Source organism: Lissotriton helveticus, chromosome 10 (genome assembly GCF_964261635.1).
Source record: "Lissotriton helveticus chromosome 10, aLisHel1.1, whole genome shotgun sequence".
Taxonomy (NCBI): domain Eukaryota; kingdom Metazoa; phylum Chordata; class Amphibia; order Caudata; family Salamandridae; genus Lissotriton; species Lissotriton helveticus.
The window spans coordinates 21096952-21116961 of record NC_136071.1 but is presented as its reverse complement, the minus strand read 5'-3'; the positions used below and the strand labels follow the sequence as shown (position 1 = coordinate 21116961).

At 53.6% G+C, this 20010-nt stretch overlaps 1 protein-coding gene across 1 annotated transcript in view; it reads left to right on the top strand.

Annotated features, from left to right (window-relative positions):
- Nucleotides 1–391: 391 nt before the first annotated feature.
- L1CAM (L1 cell adhesion molecule) overlaps nucleotides 392–20010 on the top strand; it is a 699580-nt gene continuing 679961 nt past the window's right edge. Inside the window, exon 1 of the mRNA XM_078664585.1 lies at nucleotides 392–460. The gene's annotated coding sequence lies outside the window, so the exon portion shown is untranslated. The remainder of the gene's footprint in view (nucleotides 461–20010) is intronic.

Below are 20010 nucleotides of genomic sequence, written 5' to 3'. Positions count from 1 at the left end.
GGTTTGTGGTGCCTGGTGATGCGATCGCAGATGGTGGTGTGCAGGAGGGATGCGAGAGGTTGTGATGGGCTGGGTGCAGTGGTTGCTGCTTGTGTGGTGTGTGGAGATGGTGTTGGTGGAAGGGAGGTCGTGGTGCCTGGGTGTGTAGTGTGGTAGGGGTGGTTGTGGTTCCTGCAGTGAGCTCTGGGGAGGGGCAGGCGGGCGCAGGCGGGCGCAGCAGCAGACGGGCATCTCCGGTGCCTGTCGTGTCTGCTGCCCGGGGGCAGAGTTGTGACGGGCTCCTTCTGCCCGTGGTATCGCTGTCCCCTCCTCGCTCCATCTCCAGACGGCGGCGCTGGTCCTCCCCCCGCCCCCCCCCCCTGCTCCTCCCATCCATCCCTCCTCCTCCTCCAGCTGAGCCCAGAGCTGCAGCAGAAGCATCGGAGGCGCCGGACCCTCGCTCCATCCCTGCCCGGCTCAGGTGAGTGGGCTCTGGGCTGCCCCTGTCCGGAGCCCGGCTCCAGGGGCCCCTTGGCACGGGGGCCCTGGCAGGGCTGCTGCTGCCGGGGCGGTGGGGGCGGCAGGCTCAGATTGGGGCTGGGTGAGGTGAGGGCACCGGGGAAGGGGGTGAAGGAGGGGTGGGGGGGAGCGATCCGAATGAGAGAGACCCCTGGGCGCGCTGCACGAGGGGGCCCCGGGCACTGGGTTACACCGGGCCTGGGCACTGCAGCGACCGGGCCGCACTGCACTCCAGAGCACCGGACAGAGACACCACCACCCATGAGCACTGCACTGCATTCAGCTGGACACTGTATTACCCCCTCCTGTGCTCTGTACTACCCCCCGGGCACTGTACTACCCCTCCCTGGGCACTGTACTACCCCTCCCTGGGCGCTGTACTACCCCTCCCTGGGCGCTGTACTACCCCTCCCTGGGCACTGTACTACCCCTCCCTGGGCACTGTACTACCCCTCCCTGGGCACTGTACTACCCCTCCCTGGGCACTGTACTACCCCTCCCTGGGCACTGTACTACCCCTCCCTGGGCGCTGTACTACCCCTCCCTGGGCACTGTACTACCCCTCCCTGGGCACTGTACTACCCCTCCCTGGGCACTATACTACCCCTCCCAGGGAACAATGCTACCCCCTCCCTGGGCACTCTACTACCCTTCCCTGGGCACTGTACTACCCCTCCCTGGGCGCTGTACTACCCCTCCCTGGGCACTGTACTACCCCTCCCTGGGCACTGCAGCGACCCGGCCGCACTGCACTCCAGAGCACCGGACAGAGACACCACCACCCATGAGCACTGCACTGCATTCAGCTGGACACTGTATTACCCCCTCCTGTGCTCTGTACTACCCCCCGGGCACTGTACTACCCCTCCCTGGGCACTGTACTACCCCTCCCTGGGCGCTGTACTACCCCTCCCTGGGCGCTGTACTACCCCTCCCTGGGCACTGTACTACCCCTCCCTGGGCACTGTACTACCCCTCCCTGGGCACTGTACTACCCCTCCCTGGGCACTGTACTACCCCTCCCTGGGCACTGTACTACCCCTCCCTGGGCGCTGTACTACCCCTCCCTGGGCACTGTACTACCCCTCCCTGGGCACTGTACTATCCCGGGGCACTGTACTACCCCTCCCTGGGCACTGTACTACCCCTCCCTGGGCACTGTACTACCCCTCCCTGGGCACTATACTACCCCTCCCAGGGAACAATGCTACCCCCTCCCTGGGCACTCTACTACCCTTCCCTGGGCACTGTACTACCCCTCCCTGGGCGCTGTACTACCCCTCCCTGGGCACTGTACTAGCCCCCGGCCACTGTACTTCCCCCGGGCACTGTACTACCCCTCCCTGGGCACTGTACTACCCCTCCCTAGGCACTGTACCACACCTCCCTGGGCACTGTACTACCCCTCCCTAGGCACTGTACTACCCCTCCCTGGGCACTGTACTACCCCTCCCTGGGCACTGTACTACCCCTCCCTAGGCACTGTACTACCCCTCCCTGGGCACTGTACTACCCCTCCCTGGGCACTGTACTACCCCTCCCTAGGCACTGTACTACCCCTCCCTGGGCACTGTACTACCCCTCCCTGGGCACTGTACTACCCCTCCCTAGGCACTGTACTACCCCTCCCTGGGCACTGTACTACCCCTCCCTAGGCACTGTACTACCCCTCCCTGGGCACTGTACTACCCCTCCCTAGGCACTGTACTACCCCTCCCTGGGCACTGTACTACCCCTCCCTGGCCACTGCACTACATCGACCTTAGCCGCTCCATCTGCCTAGCTATCCCTGGCCACTGCACCACATCCACCCTAGCCACTCCACCGGCTTATCCCTGGCCACTCCCACTACACTACATCGACCCTAGCCGCTCCATCTGCCTGTCCCTGGCCACTGCAGTATATCGACCCTACCACTCCACCGACCTATCCCTGACCACTGCACTACATCGACCCTAGCCGCTCCACCGGCCTATCCCTGGCCACTGCAGTATATCGACCCTAGCCGCTCCACCGGCCTTTCCCTGGCCACTGCACTACATCGACCCTAGCCGCTCCACCGGCCTATCCCTGGCTACTGCAGCACATTGACCCTAGCCGCTCCACCGGCCTATCCCTGGCCACTGTACTACATCGACCCTAGCGGCTCCGCTGGCCTATCCCTGGCCACTGGATGTATGACATGCTTTTACATCGCATGCTTTTACAACGCGGTTTTTACAACGCATACCATTACAACGCATAGTGCTTTTAGGCGCTGGATAGTGAATTGTTTAATTTACTATTCCAACTCCAGTCCCCGTGGATAGTAGGGAAGGTGTTGGATAGTACATTAAACAAATTCCCTATCCTAGAGCGCCCCGCAGCGCAATGCGTTGTAATGGTTTGCATTGTAAAAGTTGCGTCGTAAAGGCACCGCGTGGTAACATTTGCGTTGTAAAGGTTGTTTACCCTGGCCACTGCACTACTTCGACCCTAGCTGCTCCACCGGCCTATCCCTGGCAACTGCACTACATCGACCCTAGCCGCTCCACCGGCCTATCCCTGGCCACTGCAGTACATCGACCCTAGCCGCTCCACCGGCCTATCCCTGGCCACTGCAGTACATCGACCCTAGCCGCTCAACCGGCCTATCCCTGGCAACTGCAGTATATCGACCGTAGCCGCTCCACCGGCCTATCCCTGGCCACTGCACTACATCGACCCTAGCCGCTCCACTGGCCTATCCCTGGCCACTGCACTACATCGACCCTAGCCGCTCCACTGGCCTATCCCTGGCCACTGTACTACATCGACCCTAGCGGCTCCACCTGCCTATCCCTGGCCACTGCAGCACACCGACCCTAGCCGGTCCACCGGCCTATCCCTGACCACTACACCAGACCGCTGGACAGAAAAGCGAGTGAGAAGAGACAGGGACGCCAGTCCTTCTTCCCTTATTTAATGTATCCAACAAAGAACGAGCTTGCGGCCTGCCATTCAACTCTCATTCATGTCATTCAACTGAAGTCTCAGAGAAAACCATTCGCTCTTTTAAAAGAACCCTCACTCACCAGCCTAGCTGGTGGCATGCTTCATCAGCGGGCTCCCTACGATGCCGAGTGCATCTCAGGTGTGCATCGACGCCTCATTACTTTTTTGTGACGTGGTGAATTTATGAGTGAGTTTTAAAACTACCTCCAGGATATCCGCCCTTGAGGGATACATTTCAATAGTGGATTTCATGGGTAGGGTTAAAAACAGTGGTGGGTGTGCAGTGAGAAATTAGTGATCTGTGACATCCTGGTGTTTGGTCGACACGTTTCAGCCAGTAATGAGTGCTGATTGAGTCACAGAGGCATTCTTCAGGACTAAGATGCTAGCAACTAAACCCTATGCAGTGAATACATACTCACTAACGCATGCATGCGTGGGGTGTTTTTTTCCATCACATGACTTTCACCCAACTTCTTGTAGTATTCCTGTTGATGCTAATTAGGGCAACATGCATCAGGAGGGAGGCGGTGCCTATAGTCACACTTTCGTCAAGTTCGACCGCCTGCGCCTTTTATAGTGCCTACCACTGTCACTCATAAATTCACCACGTCACAAAAAAGAAACCCGCTCGGCTGTAACGAGGCGTCGTAGCACACCTGAGGTGCACTCGGCATCTTAGGTTGGAACCGGATGATGAAGCATGCCCCCAGCAGGGCTGGTGGGTGAGGGTTTTTTGAAAAACCTAATGGTTTTCTCTGAGACGTCAGTTAAATGACAAGCTTGTTCTTTTTGATGGATACACTGCTCCAGTCCTACTCAGCACACTGCACTACATCTGTCCACTGCACCAGAACTGCACAGTATACTGCACTTCACCTGCCCACTGTACCAGGCCTACACAGTACACTACATCTGTCTTCCAGCTGCAGTAGTGCACCTCTTGGGCACAGCCCAACACTGTTCTTGTTCACTGCCCCAGACTGACCCTGCCCTACACTGCCCCTACAGCAGCTCGTGGGTGGCCACACCCCCTGCCTCTGGGGACCTCCCTCTCTCTCTCTATTAACAGGGCGGGGCCAGCGGTGAACCTTCTAGAAGCTTCATGTGATCCTCAGCCATTGAGGAGGAAGGGTTTAGAGCAGAAGTCTTCAATCTGTGGGGCGCGACCCCCAGGGGGGACGTGTGGGAAACAACCTTTACAACACAGTCATTACATCACACTACACTTACAACACAGTCATTACATCGCAACATCCCTTACAACGCATGTCACTACATCGCAGGCATTACAACGCATACCATTGCAATGCATGACACTACATCGCATATTATTACAACCAGACATTACAATGCATACCATTACAATGCATAATATTACAACGCATAGTAGCACTACACTATCCAACACTTACCCTACTGTTGCACCCCCTGGAGTTAGAATAGTAATTTTTACCCTTATACTATCCAATACTTACCTTAAATGCAATGTAATGATATGCGTTGTAATGGTATGCGTTGTAAAGGTAGTATGCGATGTAATGGAATGCGTTGTAAAGGTAGTTTTTTAATATGCGATATAGTGTCATGCGATGTAATGGAATGCTTGTAGTGGATGTTGCGATGGAAAAATTGCGTTGTAACTGCATGCGTTGTAGATGTATGCGTTGTAACGTCATACATTCGGCCATGGAGTCCTGGGAAGGGGGTCACGCATTCCCCAAGCTTCACTTGTGCCTGCATTCCAAAATGTTTGCTTTAGTTATGGAAAAAGATAGCAGTCCTGGGACAGCTAATTTAGATTGTTATCAGCTGAAGTTTCATCAGTTGTCTCCTGTGCTGTGAAAAGCTTTCATGCCAGGGTACCTGCTTGTCCAAATGAAATGCAAATGTGCACTATTACTTATTCTGCAAGCGTAAAGGGTGCTTGGGAGCCGGTTCTGGCTTTTATTGTTCAAATCACTCTGAGCTTTGTGATGACAAAGATTTGTGTTTTTGAGAGGTAGTGCAAAGAGTTAACAACTGGACTGTGAAGTGCTTCCTTTCAATTTGAACTGCATTTACACAGCCCTTAGTACCACTAAAGAAGTGTTGGTGGGACAGTTATGTAAAAAAACAAATTGCATTATATACGTTTTTGTCTTACTAAAATCGACATTTTGGAAGCACTATTTTATTGTAAATGTATTTGCACGTTTTGCATCACTCTATCTTACACTCAGTGTAATGCAAGTATAAAATAATTACTTACATGTTCACAGTGCTTTCTGTCACAGGTGTGATATCATAGCACTAAAAATACACGTCACTTCTCCACTGCACAAACCAAGATTTGATTCTGTGGTTTTCTGGTTACACATAGACTTATACAGCGCATTAACTAATAGAGGTTTCATAATGTACTACAGTGTATTTCCCACTGAGTAACACCTTTTAAAATGTATTTTTCATTACGCCGCCCATTATTTTATATGTAGATACATGACGGTGAAAGACCTAAAAAACATACAGACTATTTTGGGGCTTATTTATGAGAGGCATCGCCAGGGCATCATTTGTTTGATTCTCAGGCGGGCGAGCGTCTCAACCATACCTATGAGGCGGTGCAAAGTCACCCGGCATGGCTTTGCATGACCTCAGATATGGAGTAAGACGTAGCAGCGCAAGTCGCTGGGTTGCCGTACTCTGCGTCAAGGAGGGGTTCCATTGGCCCTGCATGGGGTTCCCACGCAACACCCATGGATTTTGGTGCTGCCTCAAATTTACAAAAACAGGTGAACCTGAGGCAGCTCCAAAAATGGAGGCCTCCCCAGCGGAGGCGTAACGAGGAGAAACGCTTTTATTTCTCCTCGTTCTTCCCTCTTGCCATGTGTGCTGTATTCTGCAGCTCACATAGAAAGAGGAAAACGCCTCTCAGGATTGTTTTTGTGAAGTAAGGTGCCCTGTCCTGTACAAAAAAATCCTGCCTATAGCACCAATTTGTGAACAATGCAAGGGAAAATGACAGGAATGCACCGTATAGCCAACTTTCATCTGGTCCTGAAGAAGGCTCACAGACCCACAAGGTCTACCAAGAGCCAAAACATGTCGACCTTCCACGAACCATCACCAATAAATCCATCAGTCAATCAATCATTATCATTTCTAAAGCGCGCTACATACCCGTGAGGGTCTCAAGGCGCTGGGGGGGGGGGGGGGGGGGGGGGGGGAAGGGGGCAGCTACTGATCGAAAAGCCAGGTCTTGAGAAGTCTTCTGAAGGCCAGCAGGTCCTGGGTCTGACGTAGGTTGGTAGGGAGAGTGTTCCAGGTCTTGGCAGCGAGGTAGGAGAAGGATCTGCCGGCGGCGGTGGTTTTCCAGACGCGTGGAACTGTGGCGAGGGTGAGGTTCGCAGAGCGGAGGCTGCGGGTGGGGTTGTGGAAGCTGAGTCGGTTGTTGAGGTATGATGGTCCGGCGTTGTGTAGGGCTTTGTGTACGTGGATGAGGTGCAGTGGAACAGTAACACTTCCACCTTAGCACCCCCATACACTTTTTAATCTTGCCCCGTCCTCAGCAAATTAAAGATTTCAACGGAGGACAGGAGGTATTTTAACCCACACTTCACTAAAACACTTCTGCATGTTTTATCACAACTGTCAAAAAAACAGATGGTCTACTTCTGGTGGAAAAAAGGAGATCACTTGGAGAACCCAGTGTTCGAGTGATAAAAGACCCGATGATGATGCTATTCACATAGCTGACTGAGCGGAGAACCAAGATATACTGCACCACATGTCAAATATGAATGAGGGTCTTAGATATATCAGAATTCAAGACCTTGGTAGCAAAAGGTTTTGTGATTCATTCTTCCTTGATATTGTCTAGACTTCTACCACACCGATCTGGTCTCTAGTGTCCGGTGGAGCAGAGGCCACAACCAGGCAGACTTCCACCTCACCAGCCTGTGATAGAGTGTCCTCTGGAGCAGCGGTCACATCCTGTGAGACTTCTCCCTCACCAGCCTGGGTTCCAGTGTCCAGTGGGGCAGCGGTCACACCCCGGGAGACTTCTCCCTCACCAGCCTGGGCTCCAGTGTCCGGTGGAGCAGCAGTCACACCCCAGGAGACTTCTCCCTTACTGGCCTGGGCTCTAGTGTCCAGTGGAACAGAGGTCACACCCCGGGTTACTTCTCCCTCACCAGCCTGGGCTCCAGTGTCCAGTGGAACAGAGGTCACACCCTGGGTTACTTCTCCCTCACCAGCCTGGGCTCCAGTGTCCAGTGTAACAGCGGTCACACCCTGGCACAATTCTCCCTCACCGGCCTGGGCTCCAGTGTCCAGTGGAACAGGGGTCACACCCCAGGCAGACTTCCACCTAACCAGCCTGGGCTCCAGTGTCCAGTGGAATAGAGGTCACACCCCCAGGTTTCTTCTCCCTCACCAGCCTGGGCTCCAGTGTCCAGTGGAACAGAGGTCACACCCCGGGTTACTTCTCCCTCACCAGCCTGGGCTCCAGTGTCCAGTGGAACAGATGTCACACCCTGGGTTACTTCTCCCTCACCAGCCTGGGCTCCAGTGTCCAGTGTAACAGCGGTCACACCCTGGCACAATTCTCCCTCACCAGCCTGGGCTCCAGTGTCCAGTGGAACAGGGGTCACACCCCAGGCAGACTTCCACCTAACCAGCCTGGGCTCCAGTGTTCAGTGGAACAGAGGTCCAGTGGAACAGGGGTCACACCCCAGGCAGACTTCCACCTAACCAGCCTGGGCTCCAGTGTCCAGTGGAACAGAGGTCACACCCCCAGGTTTCTTCTCCCTCACCAGCCTGGGCTCCAGTGTCCAGTGGAACAGAGGTCACACCCCGGGTTACTTCTCCCCCACCAGCCTGGGCTCCAGTGTCCAGTGGAACAGAGGTCACACCCTGGGGTACCAGGAAGTATCAGTGGGTGTCTACCTCTGTTTCCCTCAGTGGTTACCTCTCTCTGAGACAAGAAGTACCAGTGCCTGAGTACCCTTGGTCTCTCTGCAGCCTCCTTTTCTGTGGTGTAAGACGGCCCTATGAGCTCCTCTCTCTATGTCTCTCACGTCCACCGCTCTCTGGAGGCAGAGAGAGCAGTCAGCATCCCTCCCTCTGACGTCAGGTCTATGATTTGGATCCTGAAGCCCGCCATGTCTGACTGCAGAAGACTGGCACCTGGCACAGGGCACCAGATCAGGGGAGAGGCCCCAGAAGAGTCCTCTCGGGCAGACAGAGAGGCGTATTGTAAGCCGGGTCTGGTGGCTCGGTGGCTAATGCATCCACTGCAGGGGTCTGTGTTTGACCTCATGGTCACAGGTTCAAATCCCAGCAGGTCCACTCAGCCTTTCATCTATCTGAGGTCGATAAAATGAGTACCATGGATTTGGGTAACAATATAGATCTGTTATTCAGCGCCAAGATACCTACGGGTGAACGTACACTTTACAAATACACTTTATGTTATTGTTGATTGGTAGAATGAGACGCAGACAGGCACCCAGGAAAGGGTGCGTCTCTTCCTGCATGTGCTCCCCGTTGGCACCAGAGCCTTGTGTCTTGGCAGCAGTGTGCCTGGGTGCAGTCTGCCTTCCATCTGTACCACCTCTTTGGTGCTAGGGGTCCTGGACATGGTGTGTCTCTGTTTCCCTCCCTGGTGGCAGTTTGCCAGGCAAGGGTGTGTCCCTTCCTGCATGTGCTCCCCGTTGGCACCAGAGCCTTGTGTCTTGGCAGCAGTGTGCCTGGGTGCAGTCTGCCTTCCATCTGTACCACCACTTTGGTGCTAGGGGTCCTGGACATGGTGTGTTTCTGTTTCCTCTCCCTGGTGGCAGTGCGCCTGGCAAGGGTGTGTCTCTTTCTTCATTGTATTGTATTGTATTGTAATTGCATTTATATAGCGCTTACTACCCCTGACGAGGCGTCAGAGCACTTTTTCTGCGAGTAGCACGCTACTCCGGGACCCACAGAGGATTAGTGTTGAATTAGTATAGTGAAACATGCAAGTACATTCTAAGTGGTGGATAGGTTAATCAGTTATTTGGATTTGGAATGATAGCAGAAGGATAGAGGAGGAAAAAAGGTTTGTATTTATTTATCGCTCGCTTGTTGACGCACGCTATTCAGGAAGCCTACAAAGGATTAGTGGTGAATTAATATGGTGAAATATGAAGTAATTTCAGTGGTGGATATTAGTCAGTTATTTGGAGTGAGAAGGATAGCGGAGGGATAAAAGGGTAAGAAAGATTTGCATTCATATAGCACCTGTTACCCCTGATGGGTGTTGAAGCGCTTTTCTGGCGAGTAGCACGGTGCTCCCTTTGGCACCAGAGCCTTGTGCCGTGGCACCAGCAGTCCTGTCTGTGGAGGAGCACTCAAAGTTTAAATGCAGATCAGGACACAAGTCGGGGGTACACGCGGGTGGACGGTGTCCACTCACTTTTTTCACAGTGTGTACGCCGTCCACCCTGCCAAGAATTCGGGCCCCACTGAATAATGTGCTGAACTCGTCCCCGTGTAATTTCCAAACACCAGGACACTTTCCGCAGCGCCTGTACTTTGTTTGCTTTCATCTGCAACAAGCAACAAATTGCAGGCGGGGCTCCTGCTGGGGCCATAACAAAGGCCGAGTCTGAGGGGTCATCAGGCCTCCTTTTTTTGTTCAGTCTCTGGGCTGGGAGCAGTCATGAGCCTCACACATGATGCAAATGAGGCGGAGGGGAAACAAAGGTTAGCACGTCACACATACTTAAGAGAGGCAGCTTTTCACTTTGTTCAGTCCCTGTTTAGGAGATATGCATGCACTGTAAGAATGTCAGATGTGTTGGTCTTTCCCAGAATTCACAACAAAACAAATTGCTTTTATATAGAGCTTACTTCCTCTGAGAAAGCGTTGAAAAAATGTAAGTATCACCATTGTTTCTTGTATAGCCCTACTCATCCCAATGCAGGGTGTCAGAGCGCTTTACATCAACACGTGTATATTACATGGACAATAAATATTTAAGTTTGTAAATGAATGTACAGGATGTTACATAAAACTGTGGGATTGCAAGGTGTAGAAGTCACATATCATCTTCCATAGCTCACTGAGCTATTATCCTCGCAATGCGCTGAACCGTACACATGATAGACCTGTAAACATATATGTGAGGGCTTTAGATCTGATGTCACTTCTTGTGATGCCACTTCCTGTAAAGTCGTGGCTTGTGATGCCACTTTCTATGATGTCAATTCCTGTGTTGCCATGTGTGATGTCATGTGCTGTGATGTCATGCGCCATGATGTCGCGCGCAGTGATGACGCGCGCTCTGTTGCGCTCTGTGATGTCACTTGCATACTGCTTAACTAGGTTAGTCTCCCCACTTCTTTCTTTAGAACTTGTGCTTTGATGCAGATATTTATGGCAACAGATGGTTTCAAGCGTCCCTCGTTTATCCTATCACGCTGTTTAAGTATGCAAAATATTTGTTTGACTGTATTTACTTTGCATTGATTAGCTGCTTTCACCATAGCGCCTCATACCTCTGACGAGGCAGTGAAGCGCTCTGCGATTTGATTCCGGATTCTGGGCGCTCTTCCCCAGCTCATGGCTGAAAGGGCGTTGGCTTCCGGTGGTTACGTCATCATCTTCCAGTGATCTCGTCTGGCGGCTGCAGCTTTCATACCCGCCTCTGACTGAAAAGAAAAGCAGGGAACCTTCTGGAGTGCGTCGGGTCTGGAGCTCAGCGGCTCACGCATCCGATGCGGGCACCAGGGGTCGAAATCACGGGCATAGGTTCAAATCACGACCCGCCCCCCCCAGTCTTTATCCTCCTGAGGTCGATGGTGTGAGTCGGATATCAATAAACATCTTTTATTCAGCGCCAGGAGGCCCCCGAGGGGTGCACGTGTGCTTTTAAAATTATTATATTATTCTAAAGGTTGTGGCGCACTGCACAGGAGCAGCAGTTTCTGTGTGTGCGTCTAGGAAAACGGGGTGCAGCTCGCTCGGTGCTGCCTCCAACCCTGACAACTAGATACCCCTGCCCCCCTCCAGCCAGGACTGCTCCTCTGTCCCCCTTCCATCCATAGCAGCAGTGCTCTGGGGACAAGGCGTGGCCGCCTCTTACCTGTCTCTCTCCCATCCATAGCAGCAGTGCTCTGGGGACAAGGTGTGGCCGCCTCTCACCTGTCCCCTCCCATCCATAGCAGCAGTGCTCTGGGGACAAGGTGTGGCCGCCTCTCACCTGTCCCCTCCCATCCATAGCAGCAGTGCTCTGGGGACATGGCGTGGCCGCCTCCTACCTGTCCCCCTCCCATTCATAGCAGCAGTGCTCTAGGGACAAGGCGTGGCCGCTTCTTACCTGTCCCCGTTCCATCCATAGCAGCAGTGCTCTGGGGACAAGGCGTGGCCTTCTCCTACCTGTCCCCTTCCATCCATAGCAGCAGTGATCTAGTGACCGCCTCTTACCTGTCCCCCTCCCATCCATAGCAGCAGTGCACAAGGGATAAGGCGTGGCCGCCTCTCACCTGTCCCCTCCCACCCATAGCAGCAGTGCTCTAGGGACAAGATGTGGCTGCCTCCTACCTGTCCCCTCCCATCCATAGCAGCAGTGCTCTGGGGACAAGGCGTGGCTGCCTCTTACCTGTCCCCTTCCATCCATAGCATCAGTGCACAAGGGATAAGGCGTGGCTGCCTCTTACCTGTTCCCTCCCATCCATAGCAGCAGTGCTCAAGGGATAAGGAGTGGCTGCCTCTTACCTGTCCCCTCCCATCCATAGCAGCAGCTTCTAGAGACAAGGTGTGGGTGCTCCTTACCTGTCCCCCTCCCATCCATAGCAGCAGTTCTCTAGGGACATGGTGTGGCTGCCTCCTACCTGTACCCCTTCCATCCATAGCAGCAGTGCTCTAGGGACAAGGCGTGGCTGCCTCCTACCTGTCCCCTCCCATCCATAGCAGCAGTGCTCTAGGGACAAGGCGTGGCTGCCTCTCACCTGTCCCCTCGCATCCATAGCAGCAGCTTCTAGAGACAAGGTGTGGGTGCTCCTTACCTGTCCCCCTCCCATCCATAGCAGCAGTTCTCTAGGGACATGGTGTGGCTGCCTCCTACCTGTACCCCTTCCATCCATAGCAGCAGTGCTCTAGGGACAAGGCGTGGCTGCCTCCTACCTGTCCCCTCCCATCCATAGCAGCAGTGCTCTAGGGACAAGGCGTGGCTGCCTCTCACCTGTCCCCTCGCATCCATAGCAGCAGCTTCTAGAGACAAGGCGTGGCTGCCTCTTGTCTCTCCCCCTCCCATACATAGCAGCAGTACATTAAGGATAAGGCACTACTGCCTCTTACCTATCCCCCTCCCATCCATAGCAGCAGTGCTCTAGGAGACAAGGCGTGGCTGTCTCTAACCTGTCCCCCCCCATCCATAGCAGCAGTGCTCTAGGAGACAAGGCGTGGCCGCCTCTTACCTGTCCCCCTCCCATCCATAGCAGCAGTTTTCTAGAGACAAGGCGTGGTCATCTCCTACCTGTCCCCTCCCATCCATAGCAGCAGTTTTCTAGGGACATGGTGTGACTGCCTCTTACCTGTCCCCCTCCCACGTTACGGCAGAGCTACGACTTTGGAAGTGGGGAGCCAGCTTCGAGTCTCAGTGTTCCGCTAACATCCTGTGATCCTGGGCAAATAACTCAATGTCTCCGTGCCCACCAAAAATGTAATGTGAGCTTGTGTAACATAACTGATGCTCATGTAAAGCAGGCTACATCTCTCTCTCTCTATATATATATATATATCACTGGTTCTGTGAGTGGGCTCCCTCCGCTCCTCTACCCCGCGTGTTTATATCGGACACATTGTACTTGAGCTATGAGAGCTTGATGACGCCCACACCATGGGCTCTGGGAGGTAGAGAGGTGCCAGGCTGGCTCTGGAAGGTAGAGAGGTGCCAGGCATGGGCTCCTGATGGTAGAGAGGTGCCAGGCATGGGCTCTGGAAGGTAGAGAGGTGCCAGGCATGGGCTCTGGAAGGTAGAGAGGTGCCAGGCATGGGCTCTGGAAGGTAGAGAGGTGCCAGGCATGGGCTCTGGAAGGTAGAGAGGTGCCAGGCATGGGCTCTGGAAGGTAGAGAGGTGCCAGGCATGGGCTCTGGATGGTAGAGAGGTGCCAGGCATGGGCTCTGGAAGGTAGAGAGGTGCCAGGCATGGGCTCTGGGAGGTAGAGAGGTGCCAGGCATGGGCTCTGGGAGGTACAGAGGTGCCAGGCATGGGCTCTGGGAGGTACAGAGGTGCCAGGCATGGGCTCTAGAAGGTAGAGAGGTGCCAGGCATGGGCTCTGGGAGGTACAGAGGTGCCAGGCATGGGCTCTAGAAGGTAGAGAGGTGCCAGGCATGGGCTCTGGGAGGTTGAGAGGTGCCAGGCATGGGCTCTGGGAGGTACAGAGGTGCCAGGCATGGGCTCTGGGAGGTACAGAGGTGCCAGGCATGGGCTCTGGGAGGTACAGAGGTGCCAGGCATGGGCTCTAGAAGGTAGAGAGGTGCCAGGCATGGGCTCTGGGAGGTTGAGAGGTGCCAGGCATGGGCTCTAGAAGGTAGAGAGGTGCCAGGCATGGGCTCTGGAAGGTAGAGAGGTGCCAGGCATGGGCTCTGGAAGGTAGAGAGGTGCCAGGCATGGGCTCTGGAAGGTAGAGAGGTGCCAGGCATGGGCTCTGGAAGGTAGAGAGGTGCCAGGCATGGGCTCTGGAAGGTAGAGAGGTGCCAGGCATGGGCTCTGGGAGGTTGAGAGGTGCCAGGCATGGGCTCTGGAAGGTAGAGAGGTGCCAGGCATGGGCTCTGGAAGGTAGAGAGGTGCCAGGCATGGGCTCTGGAAGGTAGAGAGGTGCCAGGCATGGGCTCTGGAAGGTAGAGAGGTGCCAGGCATGGGCTCTGGAAGGTAGAGAGGTGCCAGGCATGGGCTCTGGGAGGTTGAGAGGTGCCAGGCATGGGCTCTGGAAGATAGAGAGGTGCCAGGCATGGGCTCCTGATGGTAGAGAGGTGCCAGGCATGGGCTCTGGAAGGTAGAGAGGTGCCAGGCATGGGCTCTGGAAGGTAGAGAGGTGCCAGGCATGGGCTCTGGAAGGTAGAGAGGTGCCAGGCATGGGCTCTGGGAGGTACAGAGGTGCCAGGCATGGGCTCTGGGAGGTACAGAGGTGCCAGGCATGGGCTCTAGAAGGTAGAGAGGTGCCAGGCATGGGCTCTGGGAGGTTGAGAGGTGCCAGGCATGGGCTCTAGAAGGTAGAGAGGTGCCAGGCATGGGCTCTGGGAGGTTGAGAGGTGCCAGACATGGGCTCTGGATGCTGAGAGGTGCCAGGCATGGGCTCTAGAAGGTAGAGAGGTGCCAGGCATGGGCTCTGGAAGGTAGAGAGGTGCCAGGCATGGGCTCTAGAAGGTAGAGAGGTGCCAGGCATGGGCTCTGGATGGTAGAGAGGTGCCAGGCATGGGCTCTGGAAGGTAGAGAGGTGCCAGGCATGGGCTCCTGATGGTAGAGAGGTGCCAGGCATGGGCTCTGGAAGGTAGAGAGGTGCCAGGCATGGGCTCTGGAAGGTAGAGAGGTGCCAGGCATGGGCTCTAGAAGCTAGAGAGGTGCCAGGCTGGCCCTGGGAGGTACAGAGGTGCCAGGCATGGGCTCTGACCAGCTGCAGGGCTGGGCACCTTTGATTTGCATTGATTGCCTGATTCTGCTTTGCATCGAGTGTGTCCTGTGTGTGATGTCAGCTCTGCAAACACACAGCAGGGGTGCCCACACCCACACGCATCTCACCCTCACTTCTAATCTGCCCTCCACTGGCTTTTTCCTCTGTCTCTTGTCCTCCCCTACCCCTCCTATTACCAACCCCTGCCTCTCCCTTCCCTGAAGCCCACTGTCAATTGCACCACTCTTACTTATCCCCCCATCTGCCTACTTTTAACTTCTACCCTCTTCACCATCATTCGTCACCTCTCTGAACCTTTCATTCCCACGACTCTTCTCCCCCTTCCACCCCTCCTCTCCTCTGTACCCCTCTCTCTCTTCACCTCTCTTTCTTGGATCTCTTTTATCCTAGGGTCTCGACCAGGGCTTTAAGTGAGATGAAGAAAGAGAGTGTGTGTGAGTGTGTGTGTGTGTGTGTGTCTGTCTGTCTGTCTGTCTGTGTGGTGGAGTTTCCCTGAAAGGGGCATGACCTATATAATTAAGGGCGTGGCTTAAACATGTAAACTCAAATTCCCTTTGGGTGCCTGCTTACCCAAACATTTGCAAAGAATCACAATTGCAGCATGCATATGTAACCATGCTTTGTGCGCTCTGCAGAGAGGCCAAGGATTGGATGACCATGTATTCTGAACACCTTTTTGACCTCCTGACAGGCACTGAGAGAGACCCACACAGTTGTAGCCCATTACGAACACCTGGATGCGACTCATTTGAAAGCGTACTCTATTCAAGTTTAAGATGCAGCCTGTAGAAAAATCATACCACAATAGAACACCCTGGAAAAAGCAAACACTCTCAAGAAATGCAAGATTAAGTAAAGCATGTGAAATATATGAACAGGAACAACATTGATTACCTCACCGTTTTTTACACAAATTTTTTCAGAAATGAATCAGTGTTTTTACCTGTAAAGTTAAGGACATTAATACAGAGCCCGAAAGGGAAGCATTTCAATGTCCGTTTTGAAATACTTCCGGGTCTGTGACCCGGAGGGACTCAGCCCCCTAAAACCCTAGTCTCATCCCAAACAAATGGCAGACCACAATGTCTGTGTTTGCTTTTAAATAAAGCAACTTTTTTTCTTTTTATTACAGCTTGCTTTCCTTAAAGTAACAACAGGATGCATTTCAAAATAAACAATTACAAGTTTTCTGTTCATTTTTTAAGATTAAAAAAACATCTTGGCAACCATTTCCAAAAGGAAAAGGGTCCCTTGGCAACCCCTTCTCGTTCGCAAATGTGTTGCCATCTACTTAAGGTAGGCCATAAAATGTGAATGTTTTGCAACCGTATTTCGGTAGCAAAATATTCACACATGAATGTATGACGTTACAATGCATGCACTTACAACGCACTTTTTACATTGCAACATCCACTACAACGCATTCCAAGACATCGCATGACACTACATCGCATGTTAAAAAAGTACCTTTACAACGCATTCCATTACATCGCATACTACCTTTACAACGCATACCATTACAACACATTCCATTACATTGCATTTAAGTTAAGTATTGGATAGTATAGGGGTATAAATCACTATTCTAACCCAAGGGGGTGCAATAGTAGGGTAAATGTTGGATAGAGTAGGGGTTAAAAATTATTACTCTAACTCCAATGGTATGCGTTGTAATGGTATGCGTTGTAATGCCTGCGTTGTAGTGACATGCGATGTAGTGTCATGCGTTGTAATGGTATGCGTTGTAATGCCTGCGTTGTAGTGTCATGCGTTGTACAGGATGTTGCGATGTAATGCCTGTGTTGTAAGTGTAGTGCGATGTAATGGTTGCGTTGTAAAGGTTGTTTCCCTTCGCTCATACCACTGCTAATTGCGCTTAGGAACGGACACCCTTAACACACCCTTTCCTAACTCCGAATCACTAACCCATTTTGCGATTCGGTAATAAGTTACAAAATCACAAAAAAGGGTTTAGAACATGGGCAAAGGCTTTTTTTCCGGTCACAAACGGGCCGATTCTGCGGATTGGGCTGTTTGCAACCTGAAAAAAACTGGGTACCTCTTGCCACTATTTTTATGATATTTGTGTCTCGGATATGTTGGCCCCACAATATTTGGCTGTAAAAGTCTGGTGGAAAACCTCCAGGAAGCTGTGAAATCTGTGAAAAGTAGGAAACCTTAGATGGCCTTTCATCTCTGGAAGCCTCTGCCTGACATTTTTTGTCATGGCTCATTCATACTGCAGAGGCACACACTCACCCTCTCCAAGCAGAATGCTCCCTCCCTAGGGGTCAAGGAAGCAGCTAGACCGGGTACCAACCTGCGCCCCGGGGGTTCCTGGGTCTCGGAGACCCTATCCACTCCCTCTGCATGGCACAGAGCCCTGTAGAGGGCGGAGGGAAGGGAGGACCCCTGTCTGGTGGGAGATGCCACAGAAACACAGGTGACTGTTGAGGCAGAAGGTTCATCTCAGGTGAAGACAGAGGCTCGCGGGACTGTGGGGTTGTTGCAGACAGTGGTGGAGATCCAAAGAGAAACCCAGATCCTGGAATTTCAAGATGCATGTCAGAGGTGGAGCTGGCGGTCACTGGCAGTTACTCATCCTTCGTCAGAGGTGGAGCTGGCGGTCACTGGCAGTTACTCATCCTTCGTCAGAGGTGGAGATGGCGGTCACTGGCAGTTACTCATCCTTCGTCAGAGGTGGAGATGGCAGTCACTGGCAGTTACTCATCCTTCGTCAGAGGTAGAGCTGGCGGTCACTGGCAGTTACTCATCCTTCGTCAGAGGTGGAGCTGGCGGTCACTGGCAGTTACTCATCCTTCGTCAGAGGTGGAGCTGGCGGTCACTGACAGTTACTCATCCTTCGTCAGAGGTGGAGCTGGCGGTCACTGACAGTTACTCATCCTTCGTCGGAGGTGGAGCTGGCGGTCACTGACAGTTACTCATCCTTCGTCGGAGGTGGAGCTGGCAGTCACTGGCAGTTACTCATTCTTCGTCGGAGGTGGAGCTGGCGGTCACTGACAGTTACTCATCCTTCGTCAGAGGTGGAGCTGGCGGCCACTGACAGTTTTTCATCCTTCGTCAGAGGTGGAGCTGGCGGTCACTGACAGTTACTCATCCTTCCTCAGAGGTGGAGCTGGCGGTCACTGACAGTTACTCATCCTTCGTCAGAGGTGGAGCTGGCGGTCACTGACAGTTACTCATCCTTCGTCAGAGGTGGAGCTGGCGGTCACTGACAGTTGCTCATCCTTCGTCGGAGGTGGAGCTGGCGGTCACTGGCAGTTACTCATTCTTCGTCGGAGGTGGAGCTGGCGGTCACTGACAGTTACTCATCCTTCGTCAGAGGTGGAGCTGGCGGCCACTGACAGTTTTTCATCCTTCGTCAGAGGTGGAGCTGGCGGTCACTGACAGTTACTCATCCTTCCTCAGAGGTGGAGCTGGCGGTCACTGACAGTTACTCATCCTTCGTCAGAGGTGGAGCTGGCGGTCACTGACAGTTACTCATCCTTCGTCAGAGGTGGAGCTGGTGGTCACTGACAGTTACTCATCCTTCGTCAGAGGTGGAGCTGCCGGTCACTGGCAGTTACTCATCCTTGGTCAGAGGTGGAGCTGGCGGTCACTGGCAGTTACTCATCCTTTGTCAGAGGTGGAGCTGGCGGTCACTGGCAGTTACTCATCCTTCATCAGAGGTGGAGCTGGCGGTCACTGACAGTTACTCATCCTTCGTCATAGGTGGAGCTGGCGGTCACTGGCAGTTACTCATCCTTGGTCAGAGGTGGAGCTGGCGGTCACTGGCAGTTACTCATCCTTTGTCAGAGGTGGAGCTGGCGGTCACTGGCAGTTACTCATCCTTCGTCAGAGGTGGAGCTGGCGGTCACTGACAGTTACTCATCCTTCGTCAGAGGTGGAGCTGGCGGTCACTGACAGTTACTCATCCTTCATCAGAGGTGGAGCTGGTGTCAGAGGTGTAGCTGGCGGTCACTGACAGCTACTCATCCTTCGTCGGAGTTGGAGCTGGCGGTCACTGACAGCTACTCATCCTTCGTCGGAGATGGAGCTGGCGGTCATCCTTCATCAGAGGTGGATCTGGCGGTCACTAACAGCTACTAACCCTTCGTCGGAGGTGGAGCTGGCGGTCACTGACAGTTACTCATCCTTCGTCTGAGGTGGAGCTGGGGGTCACTGACAGTTACCCATCCTTCGTCAGAGATGGAGCTGGCAGTCACTGACAGTTACTCATCCTTCGTCAGAGGTGGAGCTGGCGGTCACTGACAGTTACTCATCCTTCGTCACAGGTGGAGCTGGCGGTCACTGACAGTTACTCATCCTTCGTCAGAGGTGGAGCTGGCGGTCATCCTTCATCAGAGGTGGATCTGGCGGTCACTGACAGCTACTCATCCTTCGTCGGAGGTGGAGCTGGCGGTCACTGACAGTTTCTCATCCTTCGTCTGAGGTGGAGCTGGGGGTCACTGACAGTTACTCATCCTTCGTCAGAGATGGAGCTGGCAGTCACTGACAGTTACTCATCCTTCCTCAGAGGTGGAGCTGGCGGTCACTGACCGTTACTCATCCTTCGTCAGAGGTGGAGCTGGCGGTCACTGACAGTTACTCATCCTTCGTCACAGGTGGAGCTGGCGGTCACTGACAGTTACTCATCCTTCGTCGGAGGTGGAGCTGGCGGTCACTGACAGTTACTCATCCTTCGTCAGAGGTGGAGCTGGCGGTCACTGACAGTTACTCATCCTTCGTCTGAGGTGGAGCTGGCGGTCACTGACAGTTACTCATCCTTCGTCAGAGGTGGAGCTGGCGGTCACTGACAGTTACTCATCCTTCGTCAGAGGTGGAGCTGGCGGTCACTGACAGTTACTCATCCTTCGTCACAGGTGGAGC